Below are 25,153 nucleotides of genomic sequence, written 5' to 3'. Positions count from 1 at the left end.
GATATTTCTATTACAACATGATCATCTCATACATCCAATATATCACATCACATTGTTGGCCATATCACCTCACAAGCATACCCTGCAAAAACAAGTTAGACGTCCTATAATTTTGTTATTGCATGTTTTACGTGGTGACCAAGGGTATCTAGTAGGATCGCATCTTACTTACGCAAACACCACAACGGAGATATATGAGTTGCTATTTAAACTCATCCAAGGACCTCCTCGGTCAAATCTGATTCAACTAAAGTTGGAGAAACCGACACTTGCCAGTCATCTTTGAGCAACGGAGTTACTCGTAACGATGAAACCAGTCTCTCGTAAGCGTACGAGTAATGTCGGTCCAAGCCGCTTCAATCCAACAATACCGCGGAATCAAGAAAAGACTAAGGAGGGCAGCAATACGCACATCACCGCCCACGAAAACTTTTGTGTTCTACTCGAGAAGACATCTACGCATGAACCTAGCTCATGATGCCACTGTTGGGGTACGTCGCATGGGAAACAAAAAATTTCCTACACGCACGAAGACCTATCATGGTGATGTCCATCTACGAGAGGGGATGAGTGATCTATGTACCCTTGTAGACCGTACAGCAGAAGCGTTAGAGAACGCGGTTGATGTAGTGGAACGTCCTCACGTCCCTCGATCCGCCCCGCGAACAATCCCGCGATCAGTCCCACGATCTAGTACCGAACGGACGGCACCTCCGCGTTCAGCACACGTACAACTCGACGATGATCTCAGCCTTCTTGATCCAGCAAGAGAGACAGAGAGGTAGAAGAGTTCTCCGGCAGCGTGACGGCGCTCCGGAGGTTGGTGATGACCTTGTCTCAGCAGGGCTCCGCCCGAGCTCCGCAGAAACGCGATCTAGAGGAAAAACCGTGGAGGTATGTGGTCGGGCTGCCGTGGAAAAGTCGTCTCAAATCAGTCCCAATACCTCCGTATATATAGGTGGGAGGGAGGGGACCTTGCCTTGGGGCTCAAGGAGCCCCAAGGGGGTCGGCCGAGTCCAAGGGGGGAAGGCCCCCCCCCCAAACTGAGTTGGACTTGGTTTGGTGGGTGGGAGTCCTTCCCTTCCTTCCCACCTCCCTTTTTTTCCTTTCTCTTTGATTTTATCTCTATGGCGCATAGGGCCCTTTTGGGCTATCCCACCAGCCCACTAAGGGCTGGTGCACCACCCTTATGGCCTACGGGCTTCCCCGGGGTGGGTTGCCCCCCCCGGTGAACTCCCGGAACCCATTCGTCATTCCCGGTACATTCCCGGTAACTCCGAAAACCTTCCGGTAATCAAATGAGGTCATCCTATATATCAATCTTCATTTCCGGACTATTTCGGAAACCCTCGTGATGTCCGTGATCTCATCCGGGACTCCGAACAACATTCGGTAACCAACCATATAACTCAAATATGCATAAAACAACGTCGAACCTTAAGTGTGCAGACCATGCGGGTTCGAGAACTATGTAGACATGACCTGAGAGACTCCTCGGTCAATATCCAATAGCGGGACCTGGATGCCCATATTGGATCCTACATATTCTACGAAGATCTTATCGTTTGAACCTCAGTGCCAAGGATTCATATAATCCCGTATGTCATTCCCTTTGTCCTTCGGTATGTTACTTGCCCGAGATTCGATCGTCAGTATCTGTATACCTATTTCAATCTCGTTTACCGGCAAGTCTCTTTACTCATTCCGTAATACAAGATCCCGCAACTTACACTAAGTTACATTGCTTGCAAGGCTTGTGTGTGATGTTGTATTACCGAGTGGGCCCCGAGATACCTCTCCGTCACACGGAGTGACAAATCCCAGTCTAGATCCATACTAACTCAACTAACACCTTCGGAGATACCTGTAGAGCATCTTTATAGTCACCCAGTTACGTTGCGACGTTTGATACACACAAAGTATTCCTCCGGTGTCAGTGAGTTATATGATCTCATGGTCATAGGAACAAATACTTGACATGCAGAAAACAGTAGCAACAAAATGACACGATCAACATGCTACGTCTATTAGTTTGGGTCTAGTCCATCACGTGATTCTCCTAATGATGTGATCCAGTTATCAAGCAACAACACTTTGTTCATAATCAGAAGACACTGACTATCTTTGATCAACTGGCTAGCCAACTAGAGGCTTGCTAGGGACGGTGTTTTGTCTATGTATCCACACATGTAAATGAGTCTTCATTCAATACAATTATAGCATGGATAATAAACGATTATCTTGATACAGGAATTATAATAATAACTATTTTTATTATTGCCTCTAGGGCATAATTCCAACAGTTTTTTCAAGAGTTCGATGTTCCTCATATCCCTTCCAATCGTTCTATGCTTTTCATGTGTTGGAAATTCTTATCCAAGCCTCTCTCTATTCTATCCGGAGTGCTTAAGATATTTCTAAAGATTCGTGTTTTCATTCAAATACTTTCAATTATTTCGAGGTTCTCACGTCATCGAGTTCTCAATTTGTACCGATGCAATCTCTCTCCGAAGCAATATTTTCAACGGTGTTCTCTTTTAGTGGGCCCAAAACCCACAGGTTTGTTGGAAATATGCCCTAGAGGCAATAATAAATTAGTTATTATTATATTTCTTAGTTCATGATAATCGTTTATTATCCATGCTATAATTGTATTGATTGGAAACACAATACTTGTGTGGATACATAGACAAAACACTGTCCCTAGTAAGCCTCTAGTTGACTAGCTCGTTGATCAAAGATGGTCAAGGTTTCCTGGCCATAGGCAAGTGTTGTCACTTGATAACGGGATCACATCATTAGGAGAATCATGTGATGGACTAGACCCAAACTAATAGACGTAGCATGTTGATCGTGTCATTTTGTTGCTACTGTTTTCTGCATGTCAAGTATTTGTTCCTATGACCATGAGATCATATAACTCACGGACACCGGAGGAATGCTTTGTGTGTATCAAACGTCGCAACGTAACTGGGTGACTATAAAGATGCTCTACAGGTATCTCCGAAGGTGTTCGTTGAGTTAGTATAGATCGAGACTGGGATTTGTCACTCCGTGTGACGGAGAGGTATCTCGGGGCCCACTCGGTAATACAACATCACACACAAGCCTTGCAAGCAATGTAACTTAATGTAAGTTGCGGGATCTTGTATTACGGAACGATTAAAGAGACTTGCCGGTAAACGAGATTGAAATAGGTATGCGGATACTAACGATCGAATCTCGGGCAAGTAACATACCGAAGGACAAAGGGAATGACATACAGGATTATATGAATCCTTGGCACTGAGGTTCAAACGATAAGATCTTCGTAGAATATGTAGGATCCAATATGGGCATCCAGGTCCCGCTATTGGATATTGACCGAGGAGTCTCTCGGGTCATGTCTACATAGTTCTCGAACCCGCAGGGTCTGCACACTTAAGGTTCGACGTTGTTTTATGCGTATTTGAGTTATATGGTTGGTTACCGAATGTTGTTCGGAGTCCCGGATGAGATCACGGACGTCACGAGGGTTTCCGGAATGGTCCGGAAACAAAGATTGATATATAGGATGACCTCATTTGGTTACCGGAAGGTTTTCGTGCATTACCGGAAAAGTTTCGGGCTCATCGGTAGTGTACCGGGAGTGCCGGGAGGGGTGCCGGGGACCATCGGGAGGGGTGTCACGCCCCAAGGGGTCTCATGGGCTATGGGAAGAGATAAACCAGCCCCTAGTGGGCTGGAATAAGTTCCCACTAAGGCTCATAAGGTTTGAGAAGGAAAAAACACAAGGTGGAAAGAGTTTCCAAGTGGGAAGGTGGAATCCTACTCCAAGTAGGATTGGAGTAGGACTCCTCCACCTCCAATTTCGGCCAAACCTTTAGGTTTTGAGGCTGCCTCCTCCCCTCCCTCCCACCTATATATACAGAGGTTTTAGGGCTGATTTGAGACGACTTTTCCACGGCAGCCCGACCACATACCTCCACGGTTTTTCCTCTAGATCGCGTTTCTGCAGAGCTCGGGCGGAGCCCTGCTGAGACAAGGTCATCACCAACCTCCGGAGCGCCGTCACGCTACCGGAGAACTCTTCTACCTCTCCGTCTCTCTTGCTGGATCAAGAAGGCCGAGATCATCGTCGAGCTGTACGTGTGCTGAACGCGGAGGTGCCGTCCGTTCGGTACTAGATCGTGGGACTGATCGCGAGATTGTTCGCGGGGCGGATCGAGGGACGTGAGGACGTTCCACTATATCAACCGCGTTCACTAACGCTTCTGCTGTACAATCTACAAGGGTACGTAGATCACTCATCCCCTCTCGTAGATGTACATCACCATGATAGGTCTTCGTGCGCGTAGGAAATTTTTTGTTTCCCATGCGACGTTCCCCAACAGTGGCATCATGAGCTAGGTTCATGCGTAGATGTCTTCTCGAGTAGAACACAAAAGTTTTTGTGGGCGGTGATGTGCGTTTTGCTGCCCTCCTTAGTCTTTTCTTGATTCCGCGGTATTGTTGGATTGAAGCGGCTTGGACCGACATTACTCGTACGCTTACGAGAGACTGGTTTCATCGTTACAAGTAACTCCGTTGCTCAAAGATGACTGGCAAGTGTCGGTTTCTCCAACTTTAGTTGAATTGGATTTGACCGAGGAGGTCCTTGGATGAGGTTAAATAGCAACTCATATATCTCCGTTGTGGTGTTTGCGTAAGTAAGATGCGATCCTACTAGATACCCATGGTCACCACGTAAAACATGCAACAACAAAATTAGAGGACGTCTAACTTGTTTTTGCAGGGTATGCTTGTGATGTGATATGGCCAATGATGTGATGTGATATATTGGATGTATGAGATGATCATGTTGTAATAGAAATATCGACTTGCACGTCGATGGTACGGCAACCGGCAGGAGCCATAGGTTTGTCTTTATAACTAACGTTTGTGCTTGCAGATGTGTTTACTATTTTCTAGGATGTAGCTTTAGTAGTAATAGCATGAGTAGCACGACAACCCCGATGGAGACACGTTGATGGAGATCATGATGATGGAGATCATGGTGTGACGCCGGTGACAAGAAGATCGTGCCGGTGCTTTGGTGATGGAGATCAAGAAGCACGTGATGATGGCCATATCATGTCACTTATGAATTGCATGTGATGTTAATCCTTTTATGCACCTTATTTTGCTTAGAACGACGGTAGCATTATGAGGTGATCTCTCACTAAAATTTCAAGACGAAATTGTGTTCTCCCCGACTGTGCACCGTTGCTACAGTTCGTCGTTTCGAGACACCACGTGATGATCGGGTGTGATAGACTCAACGTTCACATACAACGGGTGCAAAACAGTTGCGCACGCGGAACACTCGGGTTAAGCTTGACGAGCCTAGCATGTGCAGACATGGCCTCGGAACACATGAGACCGAAAGGTCGAGCATGAATCATATAGTTGATATGATTAGCATAAAGATGCTTACCACTGAAACTATTCTCGACTCACGTGATGATCGGACTTGAGATAGCGGATTTGGATCATGTACCACTCAAATGACTAGAGAGATGTACTTTTTGAGTGGGAGTTCTTAAGTAATATGATTAATTGAACTAATTGTCATGAACATAGTCTAATGGTCTTTGCGAATTACGATGTAGCTTGCGCTATAGCTCTACTGTTTTTTATATGTTCCTAGAGAAAATTTAGTTGAAAATTGATAGTAGCAACCTTTGCAGACTGAGTCTGTAAAACCGAGGATTGTCCTCGTTGCTGCGCAGAAGGCTTATGTCCTTAATGCACCACTCGGTGTGCTGCACCTCAAGCGTCGTCTGTGGATGATGTGAACATCCGACATACACGTTTCTGATGACTACACGATAGTTCAGTGCAAAGTACTTAATGGCTTAGAAGCAAGGCACCGAAAACGTTTTAAGACGTCACGGAACATAAGTGATGTTCTAAAGAGATGAAATTATGATTTCATGCTTGTGCCCTTGTTAAAGAGGTACGAGACCTCCAACAAGATTCTTTGACCACAAAGTAAAGGAGAAAAGCTCAATCGTTGAGCATGTGCTCAGATTGTCTGAGTACGACAATCACTTGAATCAAGTGGGAGCTAATCTTCCAGATGAGATAGTGATGGTTCTCCAAAATTCACTGCCACCAAGCTGTGAGAGCTTCGTGATGAACTATAACAAATCAAGGATAAATACAATGGTCCTTGAGAAATTCGCGATGTTTGACACTGCGAAAGTAGAAATCAAGAAGGAGCATCAATAGTTGATGGTTTGTAAAACCACTAAGTTTCAAGAAGGGCAAGGGCTAGAAGGGATACTTCGTGAAACGGCAAAACAGTTGCTGCACTAATGAAGAGACCCAAGATTAAACCCAAACCCGAGACTAAGTGCTTCTGTAATGAGGGGAACAGTCACTGAGGCGGAGCAACTCTAGATACTTGGTAGATAAGAAGGCTGGCAAAAGTCAAGAGAAGTATATTAGATATACATGATGTTGATGTGTACTTTACTAGTAGTCCTAGTAGCATGAGGGTATTGGATACCGGTTCAGTTGCTAAGTGATTAGTAACACGAAATGAAAGCTACGGCATAAACGGAGACTAGCTAAAGGCGAGGTGACGATACGTGTTGGAAGTGTTTCCAAGGTTGATATGATCAAACGTCGCACGCTCCCTCTACCATCGGGATTGGTGTTAAACCTAAATAATTGTTATTTGGTGCTTGCGTTAAGCATGAACATGATTGGATCATGTTTATTGCAATACAATTATTCATTTAAAGAGAATAATGGTTACTCTATTTTCTTGAATAATCGCCTTCAATGGTTTATTGAATCTCGATCGTAGTGTTACACATGTTCATGATATTGGTGCCAAAAGATACGAGTTGATGATGATAGTACCACTTACTTCTGGCACTGCCGCTTGAGTCATGTTAGTATAAATTGCATGAAGAGGCTCCATGCTGATGGATCTTTGTACTCACCCGATTTCGAATCACTAGTGACATGCGAATCATACCACATGAGCAAGGCCTTGTTTTCATTGAGATGAAATAAGATAGTAACTTTTTGGAAGTGATACATTTTGATGTATGCAGTCCAATGGGTGCTGAGGCACGCAGTGGATATCATTATGTTCTTACTTCACTGACGATTTGAGTAGATACAGGAGTATTTACTTAATGAATCACAAGTCTAAAATGTTGAAAAGTTCAATTCCATTTCAGAGTGAAGTTCGTCGTAACAAGAGGATAAACTGTCTACGATATGATCATGGAAATGAATATCTGAGTTACGAGTTTTGGTACACAGTTAAGACAATGTGGAAATTGTTTCGCAGTTCATGCCACCTGGAACATCATAGTGTGATGATGTGTCTGAACGTCATAGCCACGCACTATTTGGTATGGTGCATACTATGATGTCTCTTATTGAATTACCACTATCGTTTATGGGTTATGCATTAGAGACAACCGCACTCACTTTAAATAGGGCACCGTGTATTTCCGTTGAGATGACATAGTATAGACTGAGGTTTAGAGAAATCTAAACTGTCGTTTCTTGAAAGTTTGGGGTTTCGACACTTATGTGAAAAAGTTTCAGTCTGATAAGCTCGAACCCAAAGCGGATAAATGCATCTTCATAGGATATCCAAAACAGTTGGGTACATCTCCTATCTCAGATCCGAAAGCAAAGTGCTTGTTTCTAGAAATGGATCCTTTCTCGAGGAAAGGTTTCTCTCGAAAGAATTGAGTGGGAGGGTAATAGAACTTGATGAGGTTATTGAACCATCACTTCAACCAGTGTGTAGCAGGGCGCATGAAGTTGTTCATGTGGCGCCTACACCAATTGAAGTGGAAGCTGATGATGATGATCATTGAGCTTCTAATCAAGTTACTACAAACCTCGTAGGTCGACAAGGTCGCGTACTGCTGCAGAGTAGTACGGTAACCCTGTCTTGGAGGTCATGTTGTTGAGCAACAGTGAACCTACGAGTTATGGAGAAAGCGATGGTGGGCCCAGGTTCCGACAAATGGCTGGAAGCCATGAAATCCGAGAGAGGATCCATGTGTGAAAACAAAGTGTAGACTTTGGTAGAACTACTTGATGGTCATAGGACTATTGAGTAAAAATGGATCTTTAAAAGAAGACAGACGATGATGGTGATAAGTCACTATTAATAAAAGCTCGACTTGTCGCAAAGATGTTTTCGATAAGATCAAACAGTTGACTATGATGAGACTTTCTCACTCGTAGCGATGCTAAAAGTCTGTTAGAATTATGTTAGTTGTTGATGCATTATTTATGAAATATTGCACGTAGGATGTCAAAACATTGTTTTCTCGACGGTTTCCTTGAGCAAACATTGTATGTGATACAACCAGAAGGTTTTGTCGATCCTAAAGATACTAGCAAGTATGCAAGCTCTAGTGATCCTTCAATGGACTGGTGCAAGCATCTCGGAGTTGGAATATACACTTTGATGAGATGATCAAAGATTTTGGGTTTGTACAAGGTTTATGAGAAACTTGTATTTCCAAAGAAGTGAGTGGGAGCACTATAGAATTTCTGATAGGTATATGTGGTTGACATATTGTGGATCAGAAGTAATGTAGAATTTCTGTAAAGCATACAAGGTTGTTTGAAAGAAGTTTTCAAAGGAGTACCTGGATTACGCTACTTGAACGTTGAGCATCAAAGATCTATGGAGATAGATCGAAAGCACTTAATAGAAGTTTCAACAAGATGCATGCCTTGACAAGTTTTTGAAAGAGTTCAAAATAGACCAGCAAAGAAGGAGTTCTTGGTTGCGTTGTGAGGTGTGAATTTGAGTAAGACTCAAAACCCGACCATGGCAGAATAAAGAGAATAGAGAAGGTCGTCTTCTATGCCTTAGCCGTAGAATCTAAAGTATGCCATGCTGTGTACCGCACCTGAAGTGTGCCTTGACTCAAAGTATGTTGAGAGGTACAGAGAGTGATCCATGATTGAATCACTAGCAGCGGTCGAAATTCATCCTTAGTAACTAATGGACTAAGGAATTTTTCTCGATTATGGAGGTGGTTAAAGAGTTTGTCGTAAAGGGTTACGTCAATGCAAGCTTTGACACTAATCCGGATAACTATGAGTAGTGAAACGGATTCGTATAGTAGAGTAGATATTTGGAGCATTTCCGAATAGCACGTAGTAGCAGCATCTATAAGATGACATAAAGATTTGTAAAGAACGTACGAATCTGAAAGTTTCAGAACCGTTGACTAAAACTTCTCTCACGAGCAACACGTGATCAGACCCCATAACTATATCGGTGTTGGATTCGTTGGAATCACATGGTGATGTGAACTAGATTATTGACTCTAGTGCAAGTGGGAGACTGTTGGAAATATGCCCTAGAGGCAATAATAAATTAGTTATTATTATATTTCTTAGTTCATGATAATCGTTTATTATCCATGCTATAATTGTATTGATTGGAAACACAATACTTGTGTGGATACATAGACAAAACACTGTCCCTAGTAAGCCTCTAGTTGACTAGCTCGTTGATCAAAGATGGTCAAGGTTTCCTGGCCATAGGCAAGTGTTGTCACTTGATAACGGGATCACATCATTAGGAGAATCATGTGATGGACTAGACCCAAACTAATAGACGTAGCATGTTGATCGTGTCATTTTGTTGCTACTGTTTTCTGCATGTCAAGTATTTGTTCCTATGACCATGAGATCATATAACTCACGGACACCGGAGGAATGCTTTGTGTGTATCAAACGTCGCAACGTAACTGGGTGACTATAAAGATGCTCTACAGGTATCTCCGAAGGTGTTCGTTGAGTTAGTATAGATCGAGACTGGGATTTGTCACTCCGTGTGACGGAGAGGTATCTCGGGGCCCACTCGGTAATACAACATCACACACAAGCCTTGCAAGCAATGTAACTTAATGTAAGTTGCGGGATCTTGTATTACGGAACGAGTAAAGAGACTTGCCGGTAAACGAGATTGAAATAGGTATGCGGATACTAACGATCGAATCTCGGGCAAGTAACATACCGAAGGACAAAGGGAATGACATACGGGATTATATGAATCCTTGGCACTGAGGTTCAAACGATAAGATCTTCGTAGAATATGTAGGATCCAATATGGGCATCCAGGTCCCGCTATTGGATATTGACCGAGGAGTCTCTCGGGTCATGTCTACATAGTTCTCGAACCCGCAGGGTCTGCACACTTAAGGTTCGACGTTGTTTTATGCGTATTTGAGTTATATGGTTGGTTACCGAATGTTGTTCGGAGTCCCGGATGAGATCACGGACGTCACGAGGGTTTCCGGAATGGTCCGGAAACAAAGATTGATATATAGGATGACCTCATTTGGTTACCGGAAGGTTTTCGTGCATTACCGGAAAAGTTTCGGGCTCATCGGTAGTGTACCGGGAGTGCCGGGAGGGGTGCCGGGGACCATCGGGAGGGGTGTCACGCCCCAAGGGGTCTCATGGGCTATGGGAAGAGATAAACCAGCCCCTAGTGGGCTGGAATAAGTTCCCACTAAGGCCCATAAGGTTTGAGAAGGAAAAAACACAAGGTGGAAAGAGTTTCCAAGTGGGAAGGTGGAATCCTACTCCAAGTAGGATTGGAGTAGGACTCCTCCACCTCCAATTTCGGCCAAACCTTTAGGTTTTGAGGCTGCCTCCTCCCCTCCCTCCCACCTATATATACAGAGGTTTTAGGGCTGATTTGAGACGACTTTTCCACGGCAGCCCGACCACATACCTCCACGGTTTTTCCTCTAGATCGCGTTTCTGCAGAGCTCGGGCGGAGCCCTGCTGAGACAAGGTCATCACCAACCTCCGGAGCGCCGTCACGCTGCCGGAGAACTCTTCTACCTCTCCGTCTCTCTTGCTGGATCAAGAAGGCCGAGATCATCGTCGAGCTGTACGTGTGCTGAACGCGGAGGTGCCGTCCGTTCGGTACTAGATCGTGGGACTGATCGCGGGATTGTTCGCGGGGCGGATCGAGGGACGTGAGGACGTTCCACTACATCAACCGCGTTCACTAACGCTTCTGCTGTACGATCTACAAGGGTACGTAGATCACTCATCCCCTCTCGTAGATGTACATCACCATGATAGGTCTTCGTGCGCGTAGGAACATTTTTGTTTCCCATGCGACGTTCCCCAACAAGGTTTTCCCAGGATGTTACCTGGCTCTTCTAATCTTTTCCGGAGATCTCAAGTTGTTTTGAAATATGATGCAAGAATGATTCCCATCAGTCATATTCCTTCTCCAATATCTCTTCAAATTAGTTTCATCATTGACTCAACCTTTTCCTCATTCATTGTTCCGGAGTGTGTCAATAATTCTTGGTGGTGTTTCTTGCCATAATTCTCAGCTTGGAAGACCAAAGTAGAGTTTCTCTTGAATCTTGGTCCATTCTCTTGAAGATTCATAGTTTCACCTTCGTGTTATCCTCTCAATTCTTTTCGATCATGAGTAATTCCTTCCATATCTATCCGGTGCATTTCAGAGTTGTTGTCATTTCTCGATCCTCTCGAGACCATCATTTCAGAAGATTTCTTCGTTCTCAGCTTTCAACTTTCCTTCTTAAATTCTTCTTAATTGTTGTTTATTCGTTCATATCTCAATTATTCTAGCGCTTCGTTCAAGTTTTTGTTAGACGGCTCATGATCTCTCTGTTCTCATGTATCTCCATTCATTTGTATATCCTCATTCATTCCAAATTCTTACCGGTGGTTCGTTCAAGATTTCTTCAAGTTTGTTCCCTAACTCTCTCTTCAATCCTTTCAAGAAGAATAAGTAGTATGCCAAATCAGTTGCTTGTCATCAATTTAACATGATGAAGGATAAGCATAACATAATCCTTGTTCTTCTTTTTTCGAGGTGATTTCAATTCTTCTTCCGGAGTTGTTCATGATATCAAATTCTCTATCCCAAGTTGTTCATCTTTCTTTTCCGGAGTTCAAATTTTCTCAATTATCTCTTTGTGAAGCTCCATCCAAATGTTGCAAGGCCATAATCTTATTCTTTACAACCTTCAATTATTTTCTATCATCCTTTCATTCCAGTGTTCTCCAAGAGGTTCTTCATGGTGGTCATCAAGGATTTAATTCATTCTCAAGGTGTTCTTCAAGTTTCTTGTTGTCGAACCTCAAGTGTTCTTTCTCTTGCATTTTAAAGTGCAATTCTTCCTCCATTATCCTTTGAGGTGGTGTTATAGCTTTGTTGATTCATGAGGAGTCTCGAGGAGAATTTGTTTAAAGAGTGAGATATTTAAACCCACCAATTTCTTCGATCATGAGATATTTTCAACCCATGATTTCTTCATTGAAGCTATCTTGGATTGGATTTCACCTATAGGTTTTCCTAAGGATTATTGCTATTATGGTGATTATCATTGATCCAATTTAGCAATGTATCCTCTCGGTGTAAAAAGTTTTCCATCTCTTGTTGGTCCCAAGCAATCATTGTTTTTTCATTCGTGGATGGTTGTCACCTCCTAATTTTGAGATGGTTTCCATAAGCCCACAACAATCTTTTCTTTTCATTTTTGATTCTTTCAACAACCCCGTTCAATCCTTCTTCGTAAGTTTGCTTCTTAATTCAATTGTGGTAGAAGTTGTCATTTTATTCTCCGTTCTTTCTTCCCAATGATCTAGTTTCTATTCTTTTGTTCCGAGGGCTTTTTGATGTTGCTCTGTTTGAATCAATTATCTCATTTTTTTCAAGATCATGGCCCTTCTTTGCTTAATTCATTTAACCGGAGTGTTGTGAAATATTTTAAATTTCTTTCCATCTTATTAAGTTGTGCCTCTCTTTCCTATCGAAGTGTTGTCCAGATTTCTTTTGAATTCTTGCTTCTTCGTCGGGTAATTCTTCATCTCTTTGCAACCTTCAAGGTTCGTTGATTTCGCTCGCTTGTTAAAGAAGCAGCTAAGTTTTACCTCTTGCTCTTTCTATTTCTCTTCTCATTCTAAGATCTCGGGTCGAGATATCTTGTGAGTGGAGGAGAGTTATAATAGCCCAGAACCGACGCTCCAGAAGTTTCCCCTTTTATTTCATTGTCGTAGTGTGATTGTTTTGTCTGTCGCATTCATCATCGCATCATTCGCATTGCATAGACACTTCATTGCCGTCATTTCTCAAACCTTGCATTCGTTGTTAGTTGTTGGTTCTCTCTATTTTTGTCGTCGTTCTTTTGAGACCAACCACCCACGCCCGCGTCCGCGACATTGTTTAAATATTTGTTTTTAAAAGAGCGTATAAAAATTTCTTGGAATGAGTTGAAAGTTGGCGTGCGGTCATAATATAGTGTACGTAAATCGCCTGCCAAATTTTGTCACATTCAGACGTCATTTGATACCCGAACCGTTAAACCTATAGCGACACTATAGCTGATCAAACCACATATGCTTCGGTGTTTAAAAACTCTGTCACGAGTCATACCATTTCCCTCTCATCTCAGACAAGAGCCTCTACACAACCTACCTAGCCCACCTAGCCTCGTTCATTTCAGGCCGCCCGATCACCATCCGACGGTCCGAAAACGGGCAAAAATCCCTAAACTTAGCCCCCCTTACCTATTTAACCCTCCTCCCCAACCTAATTTGGCTAATCCTACTCATGCCTCATTTTTCGCACGCAGCCGCCGACCTTCACCAACCAGCAGTCGTAGCCTCCCACCTCATCCGCCAGGGCCCGTCGAGCCAATTCGAGGCCCGCCCCGGGCCCGAACCAGCCACCACCGCCGACCGCGAACCCACGACCACGGAAGCCCCGGAGCTCCCCGATACCGTTCGCGTCACCGCCACCAATCACCTCGTGCCGCAACAAGAGCCTGTCGGCCGATGACGGCCAGGCTACGGCCGAAATCCCGTCGCCGCCTCGCATCCTCATTGCAGCTTCGCCGACGTGCAACCGTCGTCGCCATGTCCGCGACCTTAAGTTCGCGCCGCTGCGCATGGCTTCGCCAGCTACGTCATGCCTCTGCCTCCGCCCTGATTGGGAGGATCCCGTCCGAATCCGCCGGTCCCGCGCCGCCAAGTCGCCGTCCTCGCTGGAGACCCGCCTACGCTGGCGACCACGACTCGCCCAGCCCCAACCTGCCCCGCGACCCCGAGCCGACCCAAGCCCCAGGGTGAGCTCCCAGTCCTATCGAGCACCTCCGCGTGCATCTTATTATGTTGCACCCATATCTCTGTTTAGGCCCATGTATAGTTTCCGCTCAATTCGTATTAGTTTGCTCTAGCGAATTTATCTAATTATCCAGAACATATTTAAATTACAGAAAATGTCATGTTTTAAAATGCTAATAACTAAGTAACCGTGCAATGGATTAAAATAAGTTAGATATTTAAAATGTGTAGAATTTTGTGCAGATTAATAATATCCAACTTTCACAAATATTAAAAATATTTAACTTCCTGTTTGCATTGTTTTGTGTGGTGCCTTATTAAAATGGTTTAATTCATAGCAAAATAATCATGCATCGGGTTTAAAAACTTTAGACATGAAAAATGCTTAGAATTTTGTGTAGTTTCACAATTTCCAAATTTCATGCATGTTAAAAATGTTTAAACTTGTTGTTTGATTAAATTTGCATAAATGTCATGTGAAAACGGTTTGGCTTATAATTAAATAACCGTAGCTCCGATTAAAATGTTCCACATATGTAACTTGACTAGAACAATGTGTAGAATAATTTGGTGGTATTTATTTTGCTTTTTAATAACTCTAAAATGGTGTTATAGGCAGAACAATACCAAAATCTTAATTTGCATATGGGGACTTTCCAAAATTGTTATTCGTTGTTCCGGCCTCATTTAAACTTGTCTAGAATTTTATGTAGTTCCATAATATCTTGTTGCATACATTTTTTAACATGCTTGTGGCTGTCATTTGCATACATTTTGCATTTATATCATATCATCTTGTGTTTCTCATAACTCTGTTTTAGATGATCTATGTATGTAAATCGACTAGAATGACGTGTAGAATCACATGGTCCACTTTATTATGTTGTTTAATATATATAAAATGTGTTTAGTTCAGATCTGGACCAATTTCTAAATTAACATATGGGGTCATTTCGGAAATGTTATGTATGATGTTTCCGACCTCATTTAAAATGCCTAGATAGTGAAGTTAATTTATCCTTCACCTCTTGCCATGTTTAACAATATTTAACATTGTTGTGTATCTACACGTGACTGAACTAAATAATTCAAATATGGATTTTCGTCAATATGCAACTCGTTGTATATTGAGCTTCACTAAATGTGTAGAAGTTGATTGTTGTGTTTTGTCGTGCCGTGCATAATTAAATCGGGCATGCATTATATGTGTTGTGCATCATGTCATGCATATGTTGTGGTGTTTGTCGTGTGTTGATTGTTTGTTTTCGGATTATTTTTCTTGATAGAGTTTCGAAACCACTTCAGAGTGTGAGAAGTCGTTCGACTACGTTGGTTCGTCTACTTCACGGATCTATTCTTCTTCCAAGAGGGATCTCATGAAATATGATCATTTTCCTAGATACCACTACTATCATTGTTATGCTAGTTGTCTCGTTTCTTTTGCTATGTTTCGTTGCCTGCCACCTATTATGTTCAGCCTCCCAACATTGTCATGAAAAGCTTCTAACCCCTCCACATCCTAGAAACCTTTGTTTGGCTATGCTACCGCTTGCTCAACCTTCTTATAGTGTTGCCAGTTGCAGGTGCAGTTGCTTTCCAAGTGGCAACATGGATTCCTTGTTATATCACCATATTATTGCTATTTAACTTAATGCACCTATATACTTGGTAAAGGTGGAAGGCTTGGCCTTCTAGCTCGGTGTTTTGTTCCATCTTTGCCGCATTAGTTACTTGTGTACCGGTTGTTATGTTCCATATTGAGCGCTTCTAACATGCTCGGGGTCGTTATGGGGACCCTCTTGATTTTTGTTTTGGGATAAAACTCTTCCGGTAAGGCCCAACATTGGTTCTATATTTTCTCAACATAATAATACTAAACACCGTTAGTAAAGCATAGGGTGTCATGAACCCGAGGATCAATTCAACATAATACAGGGGGCAAGTGTTGATGGTGTTGGTCCCAAATGGGCTTCCTATGGGGCCACCGTGAGGAAACTCGGGGATTAGTTTTACTCGTAGCTAGTACATACGGTTATGCCCTGAGAAAGAGATACGCACGATTGTGTTGGAAATATGCCCTAGAGGCAATAATAAAATGGTTATTATCATATTTCCTTGTTCATGATAATCGTCTATTGTTCATGCTATAATTGTATTAACAGGAAACAGTAATACATGTGTGAATAAATAGATCACAATGTGTCCCTAGCAAGCCTCTAGTTGGCTAGCTCGTTAGTCGATAGATGATCATGGTTTCCTGATCATGGGCATTAGATGTCATTGATAACGGGATCACATCATTGGGAGAATGATGTGATGGACAAGACCCAATCCTAAGCATAGCACTAGATCGTATTGTTCGTATGCTAAAGCTTTTCTAATATCAAGTATATTTTCCTTCGACCGTGAGATTGTGCAACTCCCGGATACCGTAGGAGTGCTTTGGGTGTATCAAACGTCACAACGTAACTGGGTGACTATAAAGGTGCACTACGGGTACCTCCGAAAGTGTATGTTGGGTTGGTACGAATCGAGATCGGGATTTGTCACTCCGTGTGACGGAGAGGTATCTCTGGGCCCACTCGGTAGAACATCATCATGAGCTCAATGTGACTAAGGAGTTAGTCACACGATGACGTGCTATGGAACGAGTAAAGAGACTTACCGGTAACGAGATTGAACAAGGTATAGGTATACCGACGATCGAATCTCGGGCAAGTTCTATACCGACAGACAAAGGGAATCGTGTACGGGATTGTTTGAATCCTTGACATCTTGGTTCATCCGATGAGATCATCGTGGAGAAAGTGGGAGCCACGATGGGTATCCAGACCCCGCTGATGGTTATTGGCCAGAGAGGTGTCTCGGTCATGTCTGCCTGTCTCCCGAACCCGTAGGGTCTACACACTTAAAGTTCGATGACGCTAGGGTTATAGGGAATTGTTATACGAGGTTACCGAAAGTTGTTCGGAGTCCCGGATGAGATCCCGGACGTCACGAGGAGCTCCGGAATGGTCTGGAGGTAAAGATTGATATATAGGACAGATGGTTTCGGATACCGGAAGTGTTTCGGGCATCACCGGTAACGTACCGGGACCACCGGGACCACCGGAGGTGGCCCCGGGGACCACCGAAGGGGGGCAACGACCCCGGGAGATAAGGTGGGCCAAGTGGGGGTGGGAACCAGCCCCTAGGTGGGCTGGTGCGCCTCCCCAGACAGCCCATAGCGCAAGGGAGAGAAAAGGGGGCAAACCCTAGGCCAGGTGGGCCTAAGGCCCACCAGATGGTGCGCCACCCCCTCCTCCCCCTTCTGGCTGCCGCACCTCCCATCTGGGGGGGCTACCGCACCCCCTAGGGTGGGAACCCTAGGGGTGGCACCCCCTCTCCCCTCCCCCTATATATATCGGTCACTTTTGGCCATTGGGACACACAGTTTTCCCTCTCTCTCGGCGCAGCCCCGCTCTTCTTCCTCCTCCTCTGTGCCGGTGCTTGGCGAAGCCCTGCCGGGAGATCTCGTCTCTCCATCGACACCACGCCGTCGTGTTGCTGGAGTTCTTCCCCAACCTCTCCCTCCTCCTTGCTGGATCAAGGTGCGGGAGACGTCACCGGGCTGCACGTGTGTTGAACGCGGAGGTGCCGTAGTTCGGCACTAGATCGGAATCACTACGAGTACGACTCCATCAACCGCATTCTAGCAACGCTTCCGCTTAGCGATCTTCAAAGGTATGAAGATGCTCTTACCCCTCTCTCGTTGCTGGTCTCTCCATAGGAAGATCTGAATATGCGTAGGAAAATTTTGAATTTATGCTACGTTACCCAACAGTGGCATCCGAGCCAGGTTTTCTATGCGTGGATTCTATGCACGAGTAGAACACAAAAGTTGTGGGCGATGATTTGTCAATTTGCTTGCCGCTACTAGTCTTATTCTTTTCTGGCGGTATTGTGGGATGAAGCGGCCCGGACCGACTTTACACGTACACTTACGTGAGACTGGTTCCACCGACAGACATGCACATCGTGCATAAAGGTGGCTAGCGGGTGTGTGTCTCTCCTACTCTAGTCGGATTGGATTTGATGAAAAGGGTCCTTATGAAGGGTAAATAGCTTTGGCATATCATCATTGTGGCTATCACGTAGGTAAGAAGGCGTTCTTGCTAGAAACCCAAATCAGCCACGTAAAACTTGCAACAACAATTAGAGGACGTTTAACTTGTTTTTGCAGGGTTTGACATGTGATGTGATATGGCGAAAGTTGTGATGTTGCATGTATGATGTATGAGATGATCATGTTATTGTAATAGGTTTCACGACTTGCATGTCGATGAGTATGACAACCGGCAGGAGCCATAGGAGTTGTCTTAATTTATTGTATGAGATGCAACGCCATGTGCGTACTACTTTTACTTCATTGCTAGTTAGCTATAGTAGTAGTGATAGTAGTAGTTGGCGTGACGACTTCACGGAGACATGATGATGGAGATCATGATGATGAAGATTATGGTGTTACGCCGGTGACGATGATGATCATGCGATGCCTGAAGATGGAGATCGAAAGAGCAAAGATGATAATGGCCATGTCATGTCACTATATGATTGCATTGTGATGTTTATCATGTTTTACATCTTATGGCTTAGAACGACGGTAGTATAATAAGATGATCCCTCTTAAAATTTCGAGAACGTATTCCCCTAAGTGTGCACCGTTGCGAAGGTTCGTTGTCTCGAAGCACCACGTGATGATCGGGTGTGATAGATTCTAACGTTCGCATACAACGGGTCTAAGCCAGATTTACACACGCGAAACACCTAGGTTGACTCGACGAGCTTAGCATGTACAGACATGACCTCGAATACAAGAGACCGAAAGGTCGAACATGAGTCGTATAGTTGAATACGATCAGCATGAAGTTGCTCACCGTGGCGACTAGTCCGTCTCACGTGATGATCGGACACGGGTTAGTCAACATGGATCATGTATCACTTAGATGACTAGAGGGATGTCGATTTAAGTGGGAGTTCATACTTAATTTGATTAAATGAACTTAATTGTCATGAACTTAGTCTAAAAGTTGTCTTTATAAATATTGTAGATGTCCAACGTCAACCTCAATTTCAACGCATTCCTAGAGAAAAACAAGCTGAAAGATGATGGTAGCAACTATGTGGACTGGGTTCGCAACTTGAAGCTCATCCTTGAAGCAGCTAAAAAGGCTTATGTCCTTAATGCGCCGCTAGGTGACCCTCCCGCTCCCGCAGCTGCCCAGGACATTCTGAACGTCTGGCAAACGCGGAGTGATGACTACTCTCTGGTCAGGTGTGGCATGTTATACAGTTTAGAAACGGGGCTCCAAAGGCGTTTTGAGCAACACGGGGCATATGAGATGTTCCAGGAGCTGAAGCTAGTTTTTCAAGCTCATGCCCGTGTCGAGAGATATGAAGTCTCCGACAAGTTCTTTAGCTGTAAGATGGAGGAGAACAGTTCTGTCAGTGAGCACATACTCAAAATGTCTGGGTTACACGGTCGTCTGACTTCACTTGGAGTCGAACTTCCGGATGATGCTATAATTGACAGAATCCTCTAGTCTCTCCCACCAAGCTACAAAGGCTTTGTGCTTAACTACAACATGCAAGGGATGGAGAAGACCATTCCCGAGTTGTACTCGATGCTCAAGTCTGCAGAAGTAGAAATCAAGAAAGAGCATCAAGTGTTGATGGTCAACAAGACCACTAGTTTCAAGAAAGGCAAGGGTAAGAAGAACTTCAAGAAAGACGGCAAAGCTGTTGCCGCGCCCGGTAAGCCAGATGCCGGGAAGAAGAAAAAGAACGGACCCAAGCCTGAGACTGGGTGCTTCTATTGCAAGGGAAAGGGTCACTGGAAGCGGAACTGCCCCAAATACTTAGCGGACAAGAAGGCCGGCAACGTTAAAGGTATATGTGATATACATGTTATTGATGTGTACCTTACCAGCGCTCGTAGTAGCTCCTGGGTATTTGATACCGGTGCTGTTGCTCACATTTGCAACTCAAAGCAGGAACTGCAGAATAAGCGGAGACTGGCCAAGGACGAGGTGACGATGCGCGTCGGGAATGGTTCAAAGGTCGATGTGATCGCCGTCGGCACGCTACCTCTACATCTACCATCGGGATTAGTTTTAAACCTTAATAATTGTTATTTAGTACCAGCTTTAAGCATGAACATTGTATCAGGGTCTTGCTTAATGCGAGACGGCTACTCATTTAAGTCAGAGAATAATGGTTGTTCTATTTATATGAGTGATATGTTTTATGGTCATGCTCCGCTGGTGAATGGTTTATTCTTGATGAATCTCGATCGTGATGTTACACATATTCATAGTGTGAGTACCAAAAGATGCAAAGTTGATAATGATAGTCCCACATACTTGTGGCACTGCCGCCTTGGTCATATCGGCGTTAAGCGCATGAAGAAGCTCCATACTGATGGACTATTAGAGTCTCTTGACTTTGAATCATTTGACACATGCGAACCGTGCCTCATGGGCAAGATGACTAAGACTCCATTCCCAGGAATAATGGAGAGAGCAACCGACTTATTGGAAATAATACATACTGATGTGTGTGGTCCAATGAACGTTGAAGCTCGCGGTGGTTATCGTTATGTTCTCACACTCACCGATGATTTGAGTAGGTATGGGTATATCTACTTGATGGAGCACAAATCTGAGACGTTTGAAAAGTTCAAGGAATTTCAGAGTGAGGTTGAGAATCAACGTGACAGAAAAATTAAATGTCTACGATCTAATCGTGGAGGAGAATATTTGAGTCACGAGTTTGGCACACACCTAAGGAAGTGTGGAATCGTTTTACAACTGACGCCGCCTGGCACACCGCAACGCAACGGAGTGTCTGAACGTCGTAATCGCACTTTATTAGATATGGTACAATCTATGATGTCTCTCACCGACTTACCGCTATCATTTTGGGGATACGCATTAGAAACTGCAGCATTCACTTTAAATAGGGAACCGTCTAAATCCGTTGAGACGACACCATATGAACTATGGTTTGGCAAGAAACCTAAGTTGCCGTTTCTTAAAGTTTGGGGCTGCGATGCTTATGTGAAGAAACTTCAACCAGAAAAGCTCGAACCCAAAGCGGAGAAATGCGTATTCATAGGATACCCTAAGGAAACTATTGGGTATACCTTCTATCTTAGATCCGAAGGTAAAACCTTTGTTGCCAAGAACGGATCCTTTCTAGAGAAAGAGTTTCTCTCGAAAGAAGTAAGTGGGAGGAAGGTAGAACTTGATGAGGTAATTACACCCCCTCTCGAACAGGATAGTAGCGCAGCGCGGGAAGCTGTTCCTGTGGCGCCTACACCGACTGAAGCGGAAGTTAATGATGATGATCATGAAGCTTCGGATCAAGTTACTACTGAACCGCGAAGGTCCACAAGGGCACGCTCCGCACCAGAGTGGTACGGCAACCCTGTGATGGAAATCATGTTGTTAGACAACGGTGAACCTTCGAACTATGAAGAAGCAATGGCGGGCCCGGATTCCAACAAATGGCTTGAGGCTATGAAATCCGAGATAGGATCCATGTATGAGAACAAAGTATGGACTTTGGTGGACTTGCCCGATGACCGGCGAGCCATAGAAAATAAATGGATCTTCAAGAAGAAGACTGATGCAAACGGTAATGTAACCGTTTACAAAGCTCGACTTGTCGCAAAGGGTTTTCGGCAAATCCAAGGAGTTGACTACGAAGAGACTTTCTCTCCCGTAGCGAAGCTGAAATCAGTCCGAATCATGTTAGCAATTGCCGCCTTTTATGATTATGAAATTTGGCAAATGGACGTCAAAACAGCGTTCCTTAACGGGAACCTTAAGGAAGAGTTGTATATGATGCAACCAGAAGGTTTTGTCGACCCTAAGGGTGCTAACAAAGTGTGCAAGCTCCAGCGCTCCATCTATGGGCTGGTGCAAGCATCTCGGAGTTGGAACATTCGCTTTAATGAGGTGATTAAAGCGTTTGGGTTCATACAGGTTTACGGAGAAGCCTGTCTGTACAAGAAAGTGAGTGGGAGCTCTGTAGCTTTCCTCATACTATATGTGGATGACATATTATTGATGGGGAATAATATAGAGATGTTGGAGAGCATAAAGGCCTATTTGAACAAGAGTTTTTCAATGAAGGACCTTGGAGAAGCTGCATACATATTAGGCATCAAGATCTATAGAGATAGATCGAGACGCCTCATAGGTCTTTCGCAAAGTACATACCTTGACAAGATATTGAAGAAGTTCAATATGGAAAACTCAAAGAAAGGGTTCTTGCCAGTTTTGCAAGGTATGAGATTGAGTAAGACTCAGTCGCCGACCACGGTAGCAGATAGAGAGAAGATGAGTTCTATCCCCTACGCTTCAGCCGTGGGCTCTCTAATGTATGCCATGTTGTGTACCAGACCTGATATAAACCTTGCCATAAGTTTGATAGGGAGGTACCAAAGTGATCCCGGTACGGAACACTGGACAGCGGTCAAGAATATCCTTAAGTACCTGAAAAGGACTAAGGAAATGTTTCTCGTTTATGGAGGTGACGAAGAGCTCGTCGTAAAGGGTTACGTCGATGCTAGCTTCGAAACAGATCCGGATGACTCTAAGTCACAAACCGGATACGTATATGTGTTGAATGGTGGGGCAGTGAGCTGGTGCAGCAGCAAGCAAGAAGTCGTGGCAGCATCTACATGTGAAGCGGAGTACATAGCTGCTTCAGAAGCGGCTCATGAAGGAATTTGGATGAAGGAGCTCATCACCGACCTTGGTGTGGTTCCAAGCGCGTCGGGTCCTATGACACTCTTCTGTGATAACACTGGAGCCATTGCCATAGCCAAGGAGCCCAGGTTTCACCGGAAGACGAAGCACATCAAGCGCCGCTACAGCTCCATCCAGGACCATGTCCAGAGTGGAGTGATAGATATTTGTAAAGTACACACAGATCTGAATATTGCAGACCCGTTGACTAAACCTCTTCCACGAGCAAAACATGATCAACACCATAATGCTATGGGTGTTCGATACATCACAATGTAACTAGATTATTGACTCTAGTGCAAGTGGGAGACTGTTGGAAATATGCCCTAGAGACAATAATAAAATGGTTATTATCATATTTCCTTGTTCATGATAATCGTCTATTGTTCATGCTATAATTGTATTAACAGGAAACAGTAATACATGTGTGAATAAATAGATCACAATGTGTCCCTAGCAAGCCTCTAGTTGGCTAGCTCGTTAGTCGATAGATGATCATGGTTTCCTGATCATGGGCATTAGATGTCATTGATAACGGGATCACATCATTGGGAGAATGATGTGATGGACAAGACCCAATCCTAAGCATAGCACTAGATCGTATTGTTCGTATGCTAAAGCTTTTCTAATGTCAAGTATCTTTTCCTTCGACCGTGAGATTGTGCAACTACCGGATACCATAGGAGTGCTTTGGGTGTATCAAACGTCACAACGTAACTGGGTGACTATAAAGGTGCACTACGGGTACCTCCGAAAGTGTCTGTTGGGTTGGTACGAATCGAGATCGGGATTTGTCATTCCGTGTGACGGAGAGGTATCTCTGGGCCCACTCGGTAGAACATCATCATGAGCTCAATGTGACTAAGGAGTTAGTCACATGATGACGTGCTACGGAACGAGTAAAGAGACTTACCGGTAACGAGATTGAACAAGGTATAGGTATACCGACGATCGAATCTCGGGCAAGTTCTATACCGACAGACAAAGGGAATCGTGTACGGGATTGTTTGAATCCTTGACATCGTGGTTCATCCAATGAGATCATCGTGGAGCAAGTGGGAGCCACCATGGGTATCCAGACCCCGCTGATGGTTATTGGCCAGAGAGGTGTCTCGGTCATGTCTGCCTGTCTCCCGAACCCGTAGGGTCTACACACTTAAAGTTCGATGATGCTAGGGTTATAGGGAATTGTTATACGAATTTACCGAAAGTTGTTCGGAGTCCCGGATGAGATCCCGGACGCCACGAGGAGCTCCGGAATGGTCCGGAGGTAAAGATTGATATATAGGACGGATGGTTTCGGATACCGGAAGTGTTTCGGACATCACCGGTAACGTACCGGGACCACCGGGACCACCAGAGGTGGCCTCGGGGGACCACCCAAGGGGGGCAACGACCCCGGGAGATAAGGTGGGACAAGTGGGGGTGGGAACCAGCCCCTAGGTGGGCTGGTGCGCCTCCCGAGACAGCCCATAGCGCAAGGGAGAGAAAATGGGTGCAAACCCTAGGCCAGGTGGGCCTAAGGCCCACCAGATGGTGCGCCACCCCCTCCTCCCCCTTCTGGCCGCCGCACCTCCCATCTGGGGGGCTGCCGCACCCCCTAGGGTGGGAACCCTAGTGGTGGCACCCTCTCTCCCCTCCCCCTATATATATCGGGCACTTTTGGCCATTGAGACACACGGTTTTCCCTCTCTCTCGGCGCAGCCCCGCTCTTCTTCCTCCTCCTCTCTACCGGTGCTTGGCGAAGCCCTGCCGGGAGACCTCGTCTCTCCATCGACACCACGCCGTCGTGTTGCTGGAGTTCTTCCCCAACCTCTCCCTCCTCCTTGCTGGATCAAGGTGCGGGAGACGTCACCGGGCTGCACGTGTGTTGAACGCGGAGGTGTCGTAGTTCGGCACTAGATCGGAATCACTGTGAGTACGACTCCATCAACCGCGTTCTAGCAACGCTTCCGCTTAGCGATCTTCAAAGGTATGAAGATGCTCTTACCCCTCTCTCGTTGCTGGTCTCTCCATAGGAAGATCTGAATATGCGTAGGAAAATTTTGAATTTATGCTACGTTACCCAACAGACTGCTATTGGGACTTGGCCTGCCGGGCGGTCTTGCTGGATTTGTTTTACTCTTATCGAATGTCTTGTGCACTCGGATATCGAGGATACCTCGGGCTATCTCGAGGTTGAGGTTTTCTCTCTAGGGCAGCTTGTGGTTGTT

Source organism: Hordeum vulgare, chromosome 2H (genome assembly GCF_904849725.1).
Source record: "Hordeum vulgare subsp. vulgare chromosome 2H, MorexV3_pseudomolecules_assembly, whole genome shotgun sequence".
NCBI classification, from domain to species: domain Eukaryota; kingdom Viridiplantae; phylum Streptophyta; class Magnoliopsida; order Poales; family Poaceae; genus Hordeum; species Hordeum vulgare.
The sequence above is the reverse complement of the archived record's forward strand: the minus strand, read 5'-3'. Positions refer to the sequence as shown.